General features: G+C 33.3%; 1 long non-coding RNA gene across 1 annotated transcript; it reads right to left on the bottom strand.

Annotated features, from left to right (window-relative positions):
* Nucleotides 1-863: 863 nt before the first annotated feature.
* Nucleotides 864-2,908, bottom strand: LOC145162622 (uncharacterized). Its single transcript, XR_013739213.1, has 3 exons — nucleotides 2,806-2,908; nucleotides 2,019-2,089; nucleotides 864-1,319 (listed from the first exon to the last, which is right to left on the bottom strand). It is a non-coding gene; the product is annotated as an uncharacterized LOC145162622 (long non-coding RNA).
* Between the last annotated feature and the right edge of the window lie 11,255 nt (nucleotides 2,909-14,163).

Consider the following 14,163-nt stretch of genomic DNA (forward strand, 5'->3'; position numbering starts at 1 on the left):
TATTTCTAAAATCTTGAATGAATTACATTAAAAACAATGACGAGTCTACTGGAAATCTAGCAATTCTCAAAAGAATATGTTGATTATTAAAAGAATACACTTCCATTTCTCAAATCCTTTTTGCAAAAAAAAGTGTTGTATTTCTTGAAAGAATGTCTCTTTTCTTCTAAATGTTGCCAAGATAGGTATCAATTCAGAAAAAGAACATCCATTTCAACAACCCCTTTTCCCTTTTTCTATTTATTAGCAAATACAAAGCTTATTTCATCCATGGTTGTTGGGAAATTTCTTTAGCTTTTGCTAGATTCACCTATAAAATAATAAATCATAAATATTTTGTAAAAAAGATGGATTTAAAAAAAAAATGAAGCCATTTTTATATTTCATTGATGTAAGACACTTATATGATTTAATATTATGAATTATATAGAAATAATGTAACATAGTTTTTCTTTTGGTAAAGAAAAAAGTAGGCCATACGTTGCTTCTTACAAAAGTGAAGATCAAATACCAACATATTCTAATACACATACTGTGAATTTTGAAAACATCCGATAACTACTAATTTCCACTAAAACTAGAATGATTACATTTGAATCGATAATTTAATCAAAAAGCAACTGATTTAATAAATTTGAGTTTTCAATGAAGCACATAATAATTTATGATGAAAGAATGAAGAATTTAGAATAGAAAAACGAGCCAATATTTATTTATACATATAGATCCAAACAAAATGATACAACCAATAATATGTAACCAACTGATTACGTTCATAAGATAAAAAATGACCATATTAAAGTAACCGAACAAAAATTGGCCAAAATCTTAAATCATATAAACCAATTTTTAAGTAACAGAATCAGAATTGACGAAATCTTTAAAAGAATGTAACCAAAATCCACCAAATTTTTAAATAACATAACCAAGGGGAACGAGGTACATGTTGGAATCAAGGAAACAAGAAATCGCACTAGGGGATTGCATTGATTTCATCCCTTAGACTGGTAGGTGTGGGCAACGCCCACACCGGCATTATTGAGAAAAAGACAAAAAAACGGCGTTATGGAATGTGATGGTGGTAACGGGAAGCAACGCACATACGTATAACACCTAATAACGGGGAAGGAGGGCGGTGTTTGCGTGTTATAACGCCAAATAACGCCCCTTGGGGCGTTGCCCATACCCAAGAGACTTAACATAAAAATGAGAACCAAATTATTTGAATTCCGGTCACATAAGGCTTCAACAAATGCAAATGACTTTCTCTTGAAGACTTCGTTCCAAATGTTTCGATGTTCACAACTGAATCAACCGTCCTGTATAAGATGAGAAGAAAGAGAAAGAATGAGATAAAATTGGGATGATTAATCAGTTACCTTATTTAATGGAATAATTTAAAGTATAATTAATCGACTATTATGTTAATTTACCATATTACCTTTATCCAAGTTTTTAAAATGATTTGGCTAACATTGAGTTACACATTTATACAATACTTGTGCAATTACATATGATCATAGCTCTCTCTCTCTCTCTCTCTCTCTCTCTCTCTCTCTCTCTCTCTCTCTCTCTGTGTGTGTGTGTGTGTGTGTGTATATATATATATATATATATATATATATATATATACACTCAAAATTATATAAAATAATTCTTTGTTTTTCTAAAACAACTTTTGCGACAAAAAATGCATGTAAACTTTTGTCACTAAAAGTAACAATTATAAAATCGTTAAAGAAAATATTTATGGATTTTTCTTGCAAAGAGAAAACCATCCATATTTTCCAAAAACAAAAATTCATCAACTTAACACATAATCTAACTAATCTTGCAAAAATAGCTTTCATGCCAATTGTTGAGTTTTTATTCAAAAATAGTTTCAAAAACAAAAAGATGGCAACGAAAGACTTTGATTTTGAACAAAATAAAATCAGTTTTAATTAAACCAACAAATGATCATTTAGCAAGAACTTAGAAAGATTAATTATAACCAAAAAAGAAGAAAGTGAAACAACCTTTGAAGACTTTGGTTCCTTTGGCAATTAGGAAGTTGATGAAGATGACTTTCATCTCTAAATTAAGTTCTCTACAATGTATCCACCAAACAAGAGTTGAACCACCAAAATATGCTAGTAAACACTTGTATAAAGTTGTTCTTAAGCTTTAAGAGTTATAACAAATAAGTGGATAAAGAGAAGCAACTTTGAGCCCTCATTTCTAGCACCAAATGGAAGAAAGAAGAAGAAAGGGAGAGATTGCAAAATCTGAATTTTGCCACCAAATAATGGAGGTAATAGGTGGTAGAAAAGCCTCTTCTTTCATCTCTTATTCCCTCCCTTCATGCATATAAGTATGGCACAAAGTTTAGGCCATAAAGTGAAAGTCCAATCCGTTTCTTACAAGCATGAGATTAAACATTAAACAATGCAAAAGCTAACGCATACTTTGTCCTCTTATTTTCGGCCATTCCATGGAAGAGACAAAAAAGTAGATTGTCTTTTAACTTATTCAATTAGTTAGTTGGAATGTAACTATTTGGTTATTCTAAATGTCCAAAATGTTGTACACGCCATTAATAATTATACCATATATATATATATATATATATATATATATATATATATATATATATATATATATATATATATATATAACTGATTTTGTTCTCTTTATTATTATTTCCTAAAAATAATAATTCCAAATATGTTGGTAAATATTATTTCCCAAAATACTCATGATTAGGTAAGGGTACGTAAAGAAGAAGCCATATAACAAAGGAAATGGAAAACTTAAAGGTATTACCTTGAATGTTTCCACTAGCCTAAGAAGAAAGAAACGAGTGTTGCCATCACAGTTACAAAAGGCCATTAGAAGAGGAATTGCCGAGCCTACATTATAGATTTAAAGAAATCAGGAGTTGGAGAGACCAGTAAGACATATATATATATATATATATATATATATATATATATATATATATATATATATATATATATATATATATGATATAATTTTTACACGTTATAAGATTCCTGGATATTTGATAGTGGCATTTGTTGTTATGTGCTGGAAACAACAATAATTAAGGGAACCGATCGACGCGACTTGGACAACTATCAACTAAGAGTGTTGAGTCGTCTTATTTTAATTTTAAAATTAGTTTAGTTTCCCATTTTTGAAACATTTTTTTTGTTATGGGACCTATTTTGGATTTATATAATGAATAATTTTGTTCGATGATGTGCCTATCGAGTTTGTCTCTTATTATAATCTCTATGAAGGTAAAGCACATAATGTTTCATATATAAATACTCATGATAGTGAAAATGGTTTAAGCATGAATTGAATTGTACATGAATGTAACATTACCGTCTTTGTCACATGAACCGAAAACGCATGACAAAATTCAATCGATAGGAATTTTGGTATTAACTGACCCTTATTCGTTTGATATATGCAAATACGTTTTGTGTGGAAATATAGTTTAGTAATTTTATTTTTGGGAGGAAACACCAATGATTTACCAAGACTAATACATCCTTATATATGTAGCTCTTATAGAACAATGTCAAAAGATGATAAAATTGTATGAGGAGTTCATACCCTTGCTCCCCAAAGGCCATATCATTAGGGTTTATTAAGCACCTTAGTGGCCATTGTCTGGACAATCATCCAATATAATGATCACACCATAATAATTCATTATTTTGTTTCCTATACTCATGCATGTATGAAATGCATAATTAAAATTAGGGTAAATTACATGAATGGTCCCTGAGGTTTTGGGTAATTTGTGTCCTTCGTCCCTAACATTTTTTAACTCGAATAATCCTTGTGTTTTGGTTTTGTTTCAGGCTTGGTACCTAACCGAATCAAATTGACTATTTTATCCTTAAGGCATATTTTCTTATATTTAACTAAAAAATCATATAATAAAATATATGGGTCTCACCTATCCCTTATATCTTCCACATCCAACCTAACCAATTTACCTTCAACCCCACCACTCTCTCATCATCGCCACCCTCCCTCTCATTCACCAGTCCCTCTCTCGATGGAAAATACCATCATAGGAAAATGACATCGTCAGAAAACATCGCTTCTCTGTCGTGCCATACATCTTGCTTGGCGCTCACCATCACCCGGCGTATCTCAGCATCACCCACCGTACCTCACCATCACCCAAACCAGACAAGGTAACATCACCGACTAACACCAACAAAACCACCACCCTTCTCTGTTCGTATGTATTCTATTTTGTCACCCTAAACAACCCCACCATCCATCTTGTCTTCCTGGCTTCCTTCCCCTTCCCCATATTCCTTTTCATCATTCACACCGACAACCATTATGTCTATAGGAGCATAATGTTTAGACCCATTACAACACTTATAGAAATATAAAACCCTAGAAATTAAATATGCAAAAACCAACGAAAAACTCGATTATGAATTCTAATTAGAAGCTTTCCGTTTCTTTCCTTATTTAGATAGAAAAAGAAACCTGCTATAGAAAACGAGTTTGTAGATGACGATGGTAAACTGATGCTCACTTTCATTACTAGAAAGCTAGTCACCACCGTGTTTCTCAAACCCGCCACCTCCCAGCGATGACGATTCGATTATAGTTAGGGGTCGATTTAAGGATTCAATTTCAAAAAGGGAGCCAACACCACTATCGCATGCTTCCTCTAAAATCTAATTAATTATATACATCCTTTTCTCCCTCTCTTTCCCACCGCCAACTGCTAACCATCCACCACCACCTTTCTAGTATGTGTCTCTCCACACCTCTTAGCGTCATCATCTCACCAAGAGAAGAAAACCTAAACGTAATCAATAGAGGATTTTCTAGGGTTTTATATCTTTTACATATTGCATCACATAATCGATGGAGTTTCTATGGTGACCCTTCAAGCTCCAGCAACTCGTCTTCTATTGTGACCAGGGATAAAAGGTTGGGTGGGACCTACTTATAGTTTAATAATAATATAAATAATTATATAATAGATTTAATAATTAATAAAAGAAGTTAGTAAGGGTAAAATAGTTATTTTAGGTATGACAGGGACGAAACACCCAATAAAATAAAATTAAGGGAGAATTTCATATATACCCTTATTAAACATCTAAATATCGTATTTATCCGACTTAAACTCTAAATATCGTATTTTCCCTTCTTAATGTGTTAAAATATCGGATTTGCCCAAATCTATTTTTTAAACAATTTTTATTTTTAAGGAGACTTTTTATATATCAAAATCATCAAAAATAAAAAAAAAACTAACCAAATGGACTGTAATACCCTTGACTTCTAAATCACAACAATCCATTACCTGTGAGATTTGGAATCACGATCGATATCTTAAAAGAAATCCCTCCAACAAGTACAAACGTGATCAAAATAATGGCACCAAATAAGATCATATAAAAGAAATCAACAGTCTTTCCTCTAAAAGAATTATCTTATAGAACAAAGATGTTAATCATTACTTTATTCCAAGAAAATGAAAGATAAACACATTTTGTATTTTGTAAAACCTAATTTTTAGCTTCCATATGATAAGTATGGCTTGAAAAGTCAAAATTACGTGTATGAATGCTTACCCATCTTGCAAAAATAGAGGACATTGGGGATCAATCGGCAGATTTTAAGGCGAAATGATCTGCAAAATATTATAAATAATCACGTTTAATCACTATTTTAGTACCCTCACCTGAATATGATTATGCTTTTTGACACACAATAACCACTTTATAGTACTAGTCGAATAAATCTATAAAGAAAGTAAGAAGAAGTACATGAGATTCTTTACCTTATACGCCCAGAAAGCCGTGGAGATAACAAACTTGTTTAATTTTGGCAAAACAAATAACATGGATGAGAATCAATCCTTCACCAAAAGTAGAAATCAAAATTATAGTACAGCAACCAAACAGACATCAACAATATCCCTGAATTCTTCTGAATTCACCACAGCAACCAAACGAAAATTGAAGAATGAGAAAGGGAAAGAATGAGGATGATGGAATTACAATCACCTACAGTTTTATACCTGATCGTGTTATGAGTTTCTGCGATTTTTGAAGTTGTACATAGTTGGAGTCACGAATTGAATAATCAATTAACAAATACAAAACATAAAATTACTTGATGATTATCCGGTTGCAGCAAAGAATTAGCAGAAGGCGCGAAAAAAAGAAGACGCAGGGTTAAGATATCGATCGTGGTTCCAAATCACAAGCAGGTAATGGATCTGATTTAGAAGTCAAGGGTATTATGCTCCATTTTATTATATTTTTATTTTTGAAGATTTTAATATATAAAAAACGATTTTAAAATAATAAAAATTGTTTAAAAAATAGATTTTGGCAAATTCGATATTTTAAAACATTAAGAAGGGCAAATGCGATATTTAAAGTTCAAGTAGGACAAATACGGCATTTAGACATTTAATAAGGGTGTATATGAAATTCTCCCTAAAATTAAAGTGATAGTCGAGTTAAAAATGAGAGTTATAGACTAAGAATGCAAATTACCCCAAACCATAGGGAGCATTCGAGTAATTTACCATTAAATTTTTTTAGCATAATTACCTTTCATAAATGATAGGTACTAACAACATTAAAGGATAAATTTCTAACTATATAAACATTTCAAATCATAAGAAAAACTCGTGCTTTAGAAAAACTTATGAGAGTTGTTGGAACAAGTTTGCATAATCAAACTTAATATTCTATATTGGATGATCGTATCCGAAGATCGAGACATGCTACATATATAAAGGGAACGATCTTGACAAGAGAGGGGTGGATCGTCATTCATCTCTTTGTCATTTGTTTATTTTGTGTCATATACATAGTACACCTAGTTTGTGCTTGGCGAAAAATTTCTATTACTACTAATTTAAATCTTGTGGACAGCACATACTTAGTTAAGGGCGAATCGGAAGAAATGGCATGTGATGCTTTTAACGAGTTTTTAATTTCTAGACTTGGTGTATCCTATCACAATTCTAGTTGAAATTCTAACTTCGAAATTTGTTTGCATAGACCAACTTAAAAATCAATATGCACCTTCAAAAAATTTGTATTTGGTTTTTGGGTAATCGTAACAAGTAATTTCTTTAAATAGACAAATTTTTAGGCAATGACGAAAATTATTCATGTCATCAACAAGCAACAACCATAGTATGTGAGAAGTTTCTTGCAATTAAGTGGTCCTTGTTATCGACAAACAAGTTTTAGAATACAACTCTAACTCCGAAAAATAGTTAGACAATTCCGAATCCATACTCAAGTACCCAACCAAATTGATGCACTCCAAAGATGGGCCAGTTACTGATAGGAGCTTTGTTGCCAAACGGTCTATGTACCCATACTTTAGGTCAACCAAGGCTCCTTGTAGGCACTCAATGGCGAAATCATAAACTTCATTACAAGTATGTCCTACTGACTCTTTAGAGATCCTTGATAAGTCAGTATCCCGAAGCTTTTCCACGAGATCATCAAATATGGGCCTCCCTTGTGTTGCTATTTTTAGGGTTATGGAGATGGCATTGACTGTTGCTGACGTCCAAGTCCTGGCTCCATTGACGATTGAAGTGCACAGTGAATTGTTCTCAGCAGTTCTGCAAAAGGGATTTACAACATTGTCGCTGTTGGTGAGCCTCCGGGTGCCATTACTTAAAGGTAAAACCATGGTTATGGAGATGGCAAAAATGGCTACTGAGAAGAGAGAAATTGTGTCTGCCATTCCTTATAATATTATGTATGAAAGTTTTATGAATTTGATGATGGGTGTAAATAAGCCATAAATTATCTTTAAATTTATTTAATGCGGATTTAACTGACTGTTACGTATTCACTAAATAGTAAATAATCAACATTACGAATTACGATTGACGTCCTTATATATTCCATTTTGTATCCACAAATCTATTTTTTTTAATTATTATTATGGTTATATATATATATATATATATATATATATATATATATATATATATATATATAGAGAGAGAGAGAGAGAGAGAGAGAGAGAGAGAGAGAGAGAGAGAGAGAGAGAGAGAGAGAGAGAGAGAGAGAGACGTATGTTCAATGTTCAAATGAGAACATTTTCTAAAATGAGAACATTTTATAATTAGACTAATACAAAAGCCCCCACCCCATTATGACGTCTCTCAGCTTCTTTTAAACTTGTACCACCCACTTAGACCACTGGACCATTACTAGAGTCACGGTCCATTGTCGGAATCGTCGGACCAACGCTTGAATCAGCCAACTGTTTCCTCTCCCTTTTCTCCCCATCTAGCGGTTCCCTCCATCACCACTCGTATTCTCGTCAGGAATAAGCTTTCTCTACCTTTCCTCTTCCTGAAATGTCGCCCTGAACCAACTCCTTGAATCGGTCGTGAAACCACCTTGTCGGCAACCACCTCCCTCTCCTTTCCTCTCTCATCTTGTTTCATCAGCCACCAGATTTGATTTCACCAGATTTGAAACAGAAGGCCACAAAATCAACTCGTCGGAAAACCAAGTCATCGGAAACCGCCCCCTCACTTATCCTCTCCGATCTCATTTCACTGGTCACCTAATTTGTGTGTTGGAATGAAAATGGGATCATCATACACTTATAGTTCACATGGAGGTGGAGTTTTTTGTGTTGCACACCAACTGTTTGATGAAAGTTCTCTTAGAATTTTTTAGTACGTACGGGCTGATTTGAAGATGACAAAAAGCTTTGCAAGGACCTATATAAAAAAGTACTTAAGTTTGGATGAATTACATTTCGCTTGCCAAAGAGTGGCCGGTGGCATCACAAATCTATCTAGGTATCTTTTATTCTTTTTGTTATTCGTTTTGCATCAACTAGACATGAACCAATGCTACTTTCTCTAAAAAAATATTTGGTGATGGATCAATACTAGAAGAAAAAAATATATCAGTTTTTTTTTGTTGGTCCATCTTATAGAAGTTTCTCTAATTGATATGGAGGAGGAACTAATCTACTAAATAGCTTCTGTTCACAAAATAAAGAATGTCTATAAATATGCATGCATTAAGCCCCTTAGGTTAAATTGAATTTCACATCTCAATAGCCTAATAAGTAACCAATAATCATATAACAAGTGATAAACTTTAGGCTTAACCATCAAGTCCTTAATAGAACACCAAAAGTGATTTAAAAGCTATTATGATTAATTTTTCTAAATATATCCTCCAAATTCTAAAATTCGCGCAAGTCAATAAGAACACTTAAAAATCATGAGACTTATTTTTCTGGAAATATTAGTGTGTCTAGTTTCTTTAAAATTTGAATCACATTTCGAAATTCCAACTCCTTAAGGGGTAAAATTGTCAATCTTCTCAGGTTGGTTCATGCTGTCACAGATTACATTCATTGTCTTCAAAAAATCATAATAAACTCATTAGAACTCCAAATGCCAAAATTCTAAATCCTATAGTTAGATATGGATGTATAGTTTCCTACGTATAAATGGACTGACGTAATTCTTAGTAGATTGGTACAGTTTATTCCAAAAGTGTTGAGTGGTCCAGAAAGTGACAGCTTAAAGTTACTAACTTGTCAATTTAATATAAAATCAACCAAAAATAATTAGAACGCGATATTTATATTTATGAAAAGATAAATAGCGGAACTTTACCAATATTATTTTATCAAAAATTAGGAATGGGTTGAAAGGTAAAAAAACAGATCCCAAAAAGAGCACTACAATCAAAGAGAAAATAAGAAAATATATACATAAGTTTGATAAGAGTAATACAACAAAGCGCAAGCTAAATAATGTTATAATTGTTGTGTAGGTTCTTGAAAATGAAAGGATCCATCTTGCTCACGCTAGCTGATTTTCAAGTTCAAAGAGGTGAGTTCCACTAAGTCTCCTATTATGTGTACGTAATCACATATGATTTATGTGGCTAAGATTCATTTTCACATTCTCGATTCAATAATTGTTTTTTACACTTTAATCATATGTGATTAAATACATTTAATTAGATGTGATTATATTTTTCTAATCACATATGATTTTATTTGGAAAAAACAAATCTTGTCTATATAAATCATATGTGATTAGATACATACAATCACATGTGATTATATACACGATAACAAATATTGAACCAAGAACACGAAAACAAATCTTTATCCAAATTAATCATATGTGATTAAATACATCTAATCACATGTGATTATATGAATCTAATCACATATGATTTATTTGGACACAATCCATTTTCGCTTTGTCGATTCAATAGTTTTTTGAAAGAGACTGTCGATTCAATAGTTGTTTTCATGTATTTTAGCACATGTGATTATATGTATAATCGTATGTGATTAAGTACATGAGCACAACTATTGAATCGAGAAGGAAAAAATGAATCTTGTCCACCTCAAATCATATGTGATTATATACATATAATCACATGTGATTAAATACATAAAAACAATTATTCATCGAAACCGCAAAAATAAATATTGTCTACATAACTCATATCTTATTAAATACATATAATCACGTGTGATTATATGTATCCAATCATATATGACTTATGTGGATACGATTCATTATCACATTCTCGATTCAGTAATCGTTCTTTGTCAACTGTAATCATATGTGATTAAATACATATAATCACATGTAATTATATGTATCTAATCACATATGATTTATATGGACAAAAAATTTTGTCCATATAAATCATATGTGATTAGATACATATAATCACATATGATTATATACACGAGAACAACTATTGAATCGAGAACACAAAGATAAATATTGTCCATAATTATCATATGTGATTAAATGCATATAATCACATATGATTATATGTATCTAATCACATAGCATTTATGTGGAAAATATTTATTTTCGCGTTCTTGATTCATTTGTTGTTTTTGTATATTTTAATTACATGAGATTATATGTATCTAATCATATATGATGTATATGGACAATATTCGTTTTCGCATTCTTGTTCAACAATTGTTCTTGTACATTTAGTTACATATGATTTCTGTACACAAGATTCATTTTCGTTTTTTCGATTCAATAGTTTTTCTTTTTCCACATTAATCATATGTGATTAAATACATACAATCACATATGATTAAATACATAAGAAAAAAATATTGAATCAAAAATGCAAAAACCAATATTATCAATATAAATCATATGTGATTTGATACATATAATCACAGGTGATTAAGTATATGAGTACAACTATTGAATTGAGAAAGAAATAATGAATCTTGTCCACATAAATCATATGTTATTAGGTACATATAATAACATGTGATTATATGTATTTAATCACATATGATTTATGTGGACAATGTTAATTTTTGCGTTTTTAATTCAATAGTTGGTCTTGTGTATTTAATCACATACGATTTATGTGAAAAAAAGTTGTTTTCACGTTCTTGTTTAAATAAATCATATGGAATGAAATATATATAATCACATGTAATTATATATACGAGAACAACTATTGAATCAAGAACATTAAAACAAATTTATGTCCACATTAATCAAATGTGATTGAATACTTATAATCACATGTGATTAAATATATGAGAAAAAATATTGAAACGAAAACTCAAAAATGAATATTGTTCATATAAATCATATGTTATTGGATACATGTAATCACATGTGATTATATGTATCTAATCACATATGATTAAAGTTGACAAAAAATAATTATTGAATCGAGAACATGATAATGACATATGTGATTAAATATATCTAATCACATTTAATTAAATATATCTAATCACATGTGATTCTATATATCTAATCACATGATTTATATGGACAAAAAAGAATATTGTCCATATAAATCATATGTGATTAAATACAAATAATCACATGTGATTATATATACATAATCACGGGTGGTGGTGGTGTGTAGTGATGTTTGGTGGTGGTAGGTGGTGGTGGTGGGGTGACATGTGGGGTGGTGATTATAGTGGGTGGCAGGTGGCGGTGGCAAGCGATGGTGATGGGTGGTGGAGACGGGTGAAGGTGATGGCTAGTGGTAATCGGTGGTTGTCGGTGGTCGGTGGTTTTGGTGGGTAGTGGGTGGAGGTGATGGTAGCGGGTGGTGGTGTACAGTGGTGATGGGTGGTGGTGGTGGGGGTAGTGGAGGTGGGTGGTGGTGATAGGTGGTGGTGATGGGTGGTGGGTGGTGGTTGGTGGTAATGGCGGGTGGTGGTGGTCGGTGGTGATGGGTGGTGGTGGTGGTGGGGGGTGGTGGTGATAGGTGGTGGGTGGTGGGTGGTGGTTGGTGGTAATGACAGGTGATTGTCATAATGGTGGGTAGTGGGTGGGTGGTAGATGTGGGTGGGTGGTGGGTGGGATGAATGGGGGCGGTGGTGGTGGCGGGTGGTGGCGGTCGGTGGTGATGGATGGTGCTAGTGGGTAGTGGTGGTAGCGAGTGGTGGTGGTGGGTGGTGGTTATAATGGTGGGTAGTGACTAGGTGGTGGTGATGGGTGGTAGAAGTGGGTGGGTGGTGGTCGTAGAGGGTGGTTGTGATGACGGTGGTTGGTGGGTGGGGGTGATGGTGGTGGGTGGTGGTGGTCTGTGGTGATGGGTAGGTGGTAATGATGGGTGGTGGAGGTGGATAGTGGTGGTGGGTGGTGGTGGCGAGTAGTGGTGATGGTGGTGGGTGGGGTTGGTGGTGGTGGGTGAGGTTGGTGGTGGTGATGGTGGTGGGTGGGGTTGGTGGGTGGTGGTGATGGTGGTGGGTGAGGTTGGTGGTGGTGATGGGTGGTGGCGGGTGGTGGTGGATGATGGTCGTAGTTGGTAATGGCGGATGGTGGTGATGATGTTGGGTGGTGAGTGGGGGTAGTGGTGATGGGTGGTGGAGGTGGTTGGCGGTGACGGGTGGTGGTGGTGGATGATACTGTTTGGGTGGTGAGTGGTGTTGGTTAGTGGGGGTTTTTTTTTACTTATTTCTTTGTTTATATTAATATTATATGATGATTTTAATTTTAAATAAATTATGTGGTCAAATTTTGTTGTCAAATGTTCTCGCAATAAGAAATGTTCTCGATTGAACGCTACCCATATATATATATATATATATATATATATATATATATATATATATATATATATATATATATATATATATATATATATATATATATTCATTTTGGAGCTATTTTTTTCTTCAAAATAAACCAAATTTTTAAATATTCTTTCTTATTTGTAACATCCCAAAAATTTCATTTTTTGTGAAAACCAATATTCCAGAAACATCATTATAAGATCCAGATAAAATAATGAGTCGGTCATCACACCACATTAGAGTAAGTTAGGAAAATGCAAAACGAGGTGGTGTGTGCTCTGCAATTACCCCGGGCTCATCCTTTTTAAAATAGAAGTACCTGAAACATAAACTGAAAACCGTAAGTACAAAGCTTAGAGTTCCTCAAATTACCATATACAACACAACACAAATAGACAGCTTTGGGTTATCAGCAACCCTGGGGACTATCAGCAGTCCCAGTGGCTAACAGCATGCCCTGGTTAGTTATCAGCAACCGTGGAAACTATCAACAGTCTCAATCACATATAAGCAGCGTAACACAATTATAACAGCTATACCCAACTGTTCGTCACAAATACAACTATTCTACCACACAGGCACATACAAACATGCAAGAGTCACAGAGAAAGCTAGCATCATACATACATAATTTAGTGAGACGATGTAACATCGCGATTTTTCATCCAATTTTTTTTTTAAAACACTTATTTAACAGAATACGTTGCGGAAGACTTATTATGATTGTTTCAGAAACATCACCAATGTTACTTTCATGTCAAAATATAAAGTTCACCAAAACATGATGATGAAAACCCAACATGTCCAAATGGTATCACAACTAAAGATACTAAATTATACTACCCAAAGATTCCCATCCTCACCAAGGCATCATGTCAAGCTACCTGTTCCATTCCACAGAAACCAACAAGCAAAGAACAAGTGTTAGCATAAGCTAAGTGAGTCAATATAGTACAGTGTTAAGAGAACACTCATATCATAGATGGATTCACACAAAACATCCACACACAATCAATGACTCACTAGCAAGACATACAACATCACACCACATAACAAACA

Source organism: Lactuca virosa, chromosome 3 (assembly GCF_052849685.1).
Source record: "Lactuca virosa cultivar CGN04683 chromosome 3, Lactuca_virosa_CGN04683_v6, whole genome shotgun sequence".
NCBI lineage: Eukaryota > Viridiplantae > Streptophyta > Magnoliopsida > Asterales > Asteraceae > Lactuca > Lactuca virosa.